Source organism: Esox lucius, chromosome 10 (genome assembly GCF_011004845.1).
Source record: "Esox lucius isolate fEsoLuc1 chromosome 10, fEsoLuc1.pri, whole genome shotgun sequence".
In the NCBI taxonomy this organism is placed as follows: domain Eukaryota; kingdom Metazoa; phylum Chordata; class Actinopteri; order Esociformes; family Esocidae; genus Esox; species Esox lucius.
Window position 1 is genome coordinate 27,345,780 of NC_047578.1, and position 6,000 is coordinate 27,351,779.

Below are 6,000 nucleotides of genomic sequence, written 5' to 3' on the forward strand. Positions count from 1 at the left end.
ATACAATAAAATACAGATCCAAATGGACAACTTAGAAAGGGTTTTGATTTTTTTTATGATAACTTTAATTTTTCACAGCAAGGTTGACATTTGCGTGGAATTGCCCTAAACAAGTTGTTGCTCTTTTTACTAGCCTGGGCAGCTAACGTCCTGCCGCCTTGTCTTACAGCAAAATATAAACAATACGTGATCTGTGCCTGTTTATGATAATAACCATTGCTAATCTAGACCATGTTAAGCACACAACTACGTATAAACAGTAACATCCATTTTACTGGGTTTGGGCATCCCAGTAGACGACATTACCGATTCGTTTTTAGCATCTGTGTTACCTGTGAGACCTGAATAGTACCTTCTCCAACCCTACGTAACATCGCTATGTGAACTGAGTAACCCATGCCTGTAAACAAATTAACTTATACTTAATATTTATTAATTTTAATAACCAACAGTAGCACCCTGCCTTGCTTTGTAGTGACACATTGGAAACAAGCTATTTTGACTGATGGTTCCAATACACTTTTAGCTAAAGATCACATCAACTGCACATAACATGTTATTTTTAGTCTAGCATGGAAAGATGAACTGTTGATATGAACGATCAAGATGAACTGTTGATATGAACGATCAAGATGAACATTTGAACGTTTAGCTAGCGTATTTGTTCTAGCAGTGCCACCACTCCCTCAGTTTGCGGTCATGATACCTGAATGTTGTAAGGTGCCTCGTTTTTTCGCATTGAGCTAAATTAGCTCTCAAACTGACTGTCTTGCTCCTCTTGACTGTCGGTAAAATAATTTATTGTTAACACTCAAAATAACAGTCAGTCTGGTGTGGTTAATATATCTTAACAATGCTTAGCATCAGCTTGTAATGTTGTCACGTCCTGTTGTTTTATCTAGCTAACAAGCTAACTTTAAAAGTAACGTTAACTAATGTTGATTTCAGAAAAAAAGCTGTGATCGTCTGTGCATTACCTTCAAAGTCGTGCACATATCCCTCGATCCAGTTGCTGTATCCTTTCAGCAAAACAGCCTGGGGAATCATGCAGTCCTTATTGGCCCATTTTTCGACATAGTCCACTGTTATTTCTGGAAGACATGAAAGATTTGATGTCCACACAGGTATCGCCATGATGACAGACGCCCGCGGCTGCGCTCTGTCAATGAACTTCCGGTTTAGAGTGTACCCCCTAGCCTCGTTTTGGATTTCAAGATGGAGGCGCGGTGAATAAGGTCAATTGGCTCCCAGATTGTAGTGCAATTGACCAGCACCATCCAGTTTTTGGGGGCTAAGTAATTGAATTTGGTAACCTTGCCTAGTCAAGCTGTGGCGGCAGCTTGGATGCCTGTGAGCAAGGTAGAAGGCCAGTGAGGACCATTAGAAGTATTTTACTCTGACTTCCTGTCAGAGCAGTGTGTTAAGAAAGTTTTTTTTGTGTACTGTTTGCTGCTAAGTTAGTTCTGTGGGTCGACACACAGGATAGCCTAGCAGTATAACATTATCCATATTCCTTCATGTAAACTGTTTGAATCTATCTACAGGCAGGTAGTCATAATTGTGTCTTATAAATAGTTTGAATAATTGTTTTTGTCTTTTGTCTCAGTTTATTTTTTTGTGTTCTCAGTAGCCTCCGGAGTTACTTCCAGAAAGATCTGAACTACCACAGTGGGCTGCCTTGGTAGTGCCTGTTTCAATCCCTGTGGATAAGTTGGTCTTTTCTAGAAGATACCATGTCAGTAGGGGTGGTATTAGGATAGGAAAGTGTATGGTAATTATGAAAAGGATATCTCTGTCTTGAAAGTCTCTAAACTTGTCTTTTGTAATTATTGTCTGTCTTATTTATTAGGAGAATATGGAATGTTATCATGTGTATTGGCTTGATTTAATTATTGTATTTAATTATGGTATCCACTGATGGGAGGGGCTTCCCCTACAAAAGGAGCCTCTCAGGGAGAAGCCATTTGATTATGAGGTGTGGACAGAGAACCATTAGTGAGGCACTAATGGCATTATGCATTCTTGTCTGTTTTTTTGATCACCTCTCAAATAAATACCTTTGAGAAGAACATTTGTGGTTTTGCCATCATCATTGTTGGACTGGTGTACATGCAGCATAGCCTCTGGACCTGACATATGGTGGCAGTGGGATGGCACACAGCAAATTGGTGATTACCCAACAAAGCAAGAAAGGGACTCACAGGATTACGCTCTCAGGAACTTCTAGTTACCACAACAGAACCTCCAGATTGGAATACCATGTCATCAGCTGAAAAAGAGGTCAGTGATGAGAAGTTTAGGGACAAACCTAAGCACAGTCAGGAACCAAACCAAAGGGAACAGCCAACGGGATCAATGGAGATGTCAAGAGACAGTCAAGGGCAGGCTACTGAAGGAGCAGTTGGAGGACTGGGGGAAAGACTAGATCTACAATCAAACATGGCGGCCATGTTCCAGCAACTGCTCACATGCCTAGAGAGGAGGGATGATTATCTAAAGGAAGAGTTAAGGGGTCTACGTAGGTCCATCTACGCAATGAATGATGGTGGCAGCGCACCCTGAGGAGGCAACTGTTTTCACTCAGTCATTAGTTTGGTATATATTGTGTTTGTTAGCCACTGCACAGCACAGATTATTATCTGTGGTGCTGTTCTGTCTTACCTTAATAGAATACTATAAAGTGAATAACCGTTATTGCTTGGTTTTTTTGGTTTTCCCTTTTGCCTCATTTTTACGCATACATTGCATGTCCCAGGATGACCCAGGGCAGGCACGAGGGAGTCACCCACGTGACTCGCCCTGTCATGCTCACCATCAACGGCTGCCATCGTGAGAGACTGGAACTGCTGGTGCTGTCATCCTCCATACATCCCATCATCCTGGGCCTTCTGTGGCTCCAACAGCACGACTCTACCATCACCTGGAGACAGCAGAAGGTGCTGGAAAGCTTGCCTGGCTGTCACGTGTGGAGCTACATCGGTGGAGAGCCCTGAGGACCATCCCAGCGAACATCCCACCTGAGTATGTGGACTTGAGTGGGGTGCTCTCCAGTGAAAATGTCAAGTGTCTCCTTCCCCACCGCTCCTGGGACTGCGCCATTGACCTCCTCCCAAAGGATCTACCTGTTCTCTGTGGCCAAGAATGACACCATGGAGACCTTTTTAAAGGAGACTCTGGAGTAGGGGTAAATACGCCACTCTGTCTGCCCTGTTCAGCATGACGTCAGGCCACTACGAATACCTTGTGATGCGGTACGGGCTAGCCAACGTGCCGCCGGTGTTCCAGGCTTTTCTTAACGAGGTGTTCCAGAATATGTAGAGGAGGTATGTAGTAGTTTATAGACTGTATGCACAATTATTAAGCAAGTGAGTATTCTGATCTTATTATTGTCTCTATGCAAACTCCAAACCAGAATGCACATTGGATTTAATAATTTTCAGGTGAGATATGCATTTGTGTTATGAGGGAGGGTGTGGCAACCGGGAATAACACCTTATAACAAGGTGGGCATAATTATTAGACAGCTTCATGACCTCAGGTAAAATAGGCCAAAAAAGAGATTTAACTGACACTGAAAAGTCATAAATTGTAAAATGCCTTTCAGACGGATGCAACACTCTTGATATAGCTAAACTATTGAGGTGTGACCACCGGACACTCAAAGGTTTTGTTGCGAATAGTCAACTGGGGTGCAAAACATTTATGGAGAAGAAAAGATGCAAATTAACTGCAAAAGATTCCAGTGCCACCATATTCCAGAACTACAACCTACCTGGAGTGTCCAGATGTACAAGGTGTCAAGTGCTCAGAGACATGGCCAAGGTCAAGAAGGCTGAAAAAAGACCACCACTGAATAATATTCACATGTTGAAGTGTATAGATTGGGCAAGGAAATACTTGAAGACAGATTTTTCAAAGGTTTTATGGACAGATGAAATGAGAGTGACTCTGGATGGACCAGATGGATGGGCCCGTGGCCATCACTAATGGACACAGGGCATCACTTCAAGTCAGGCACCAGCAAGGTGGAGGAGGGGTACAGGTATGGGGTGCTATCATGAAGGATGAGGTAGTTGGACTCAACTCAAATACCTACTGCCAGTTTCAGGAAGATACTTTCTTCAAGCAGTGGTACAGGAAGAAGTTCCCAGCATTCAAGAAGGCCATGTTCTTTATGCAGGACAATGCTCCATCATATGCATCCAAGTACTCCACTGCTTGGCTAGCAAGCAAGGGCCTCAAAGATGCCCAAATAATGACTTGTCCCCCTTCCTTACCTGACTTAAATCCTATTGAGAACTTGTGGACCCTTCTCAAACGTGAAAGAAAGAAAATACACTTCAGGGTGGCTATATCGCTCAATTAATATTTTTGAAAGGACAGAAATGTTATTTAATTTTCACGTATTTGTTGTACTTACTCTAAAAATATAGAATAAAGAGTTGATTTAAAAAATATATATATTTAGTTGCCTAATAATTCTGCACACTGATTGTTGCCTAATAATTGTGCACACTCATGTATTCCCCTGAGAAAAATCAAAACTAATTTCTCCTTTGTTAAACATTCAGGTTTGAGGTTCAATGATATTTTGGATTGACAGAGAGCATTGGGTTTGTTCAAAAATAAAATAAATCTTGAGGAATACAATTTGCCTAATAATTAGGCAGTGTATAGATTATATCTTGGTTTACTCCCCAACATACTCAGAACACATGGCCCACGTCCATGCTGTCCTGCAACGTCTCCATACGCACCATCTACAGTGGGGAGAACAAGCATTTGATACACTGCCAAAAAAGTAATTAATTTGCATTTTATTGCATGACATAAGTATTTGATACATCAGAAAAGCAGAACTTGGTCCACAATTTAGGTGCCAGGGCAGAGACAGGTTTTAACTGTGTGGATTGAGAACTACCCCAAAGTGGCATGAAGGAGTAAAAAAGTTAGTGTGGTCTGCAAAGCAGTGATAGGAAAGACCATTTGAGAATATGACAGAGCCAAGAGATTTGGTGTATAGAGAGAAGAGGAGAGAGCCTAGAAACAAGAGTTGTCATTTTTGCTCAACTTGCACTGAGTCACTAAGCCATAGAGCAGGAATAAATGGCTGTGCTGGCCATGAGGAAAGGGGATGGTGAGAGTTGAAGGACTTGGAAAGCGCCAAGAGTAGGTTGGATGAGGCAGACTGTGGAGATAGAAGGGAGAAGGATTTAGGAGATGGGAGAGATTATGGGGTTGAGGAGAGGAGAACAGTTGGGGAGAGTGATTGAGTGTTGGAGGGAGCTGACAAAGTCATGGTGGAGGAGAGAAAAAGAAAGAATGAGACAAAGAAGTGGTCAGATGACTGTAGCGCTGCACTAGTGAGATTAGTTGCCAGACAGCATCTAGTAAACATTAGATCAACTGCATTGTTAGCTTTGTTAGTAGTAGTTGACATGGAAAGGGTGAGGTCTAAAGAGGAAAGGACAGATGTTGAGGATCCCAGTAATATGAGTGGTGAGCCTTAATCTGGGAATGAACTAATCAGCTTTTCAAGCTCATTGAGGAAGTCACCAAGAGCACCTGGTGGACAATACTGTAGAAATGTCACAAGAGGGAATAGAGAGAATCTCCAATTTGAAGAAACAAAAAGCCCTGTGGTGCCACTGTAGCAATCAAATGCTCTTGGATATAGAAAAACACATGATGAAGAGAGAGCAGCCGGAGGAGCAGTAGTTCCTCTGGAAGTCAAAAGTCTGGAGGGCAGCATAGGCTGGATGAAGAAAAGGTGACAGCAGATGGACAGACCCAAACACTGCCGGACAACAGGTATTCAACATGGGCTGGGAACACAAGATTAAAAAGGTTGTAGCCAGGGGATTGAGGGTACCTGTAGAAAGACATGGAAACAGGTGGACAGGGATGACAAAGAGACACATTTCACAAAACAAACAGCAGTTACTTTAATTTTTTACAAGGGACAACAGATAGGTACAACAATACAACTGATGGGTATCT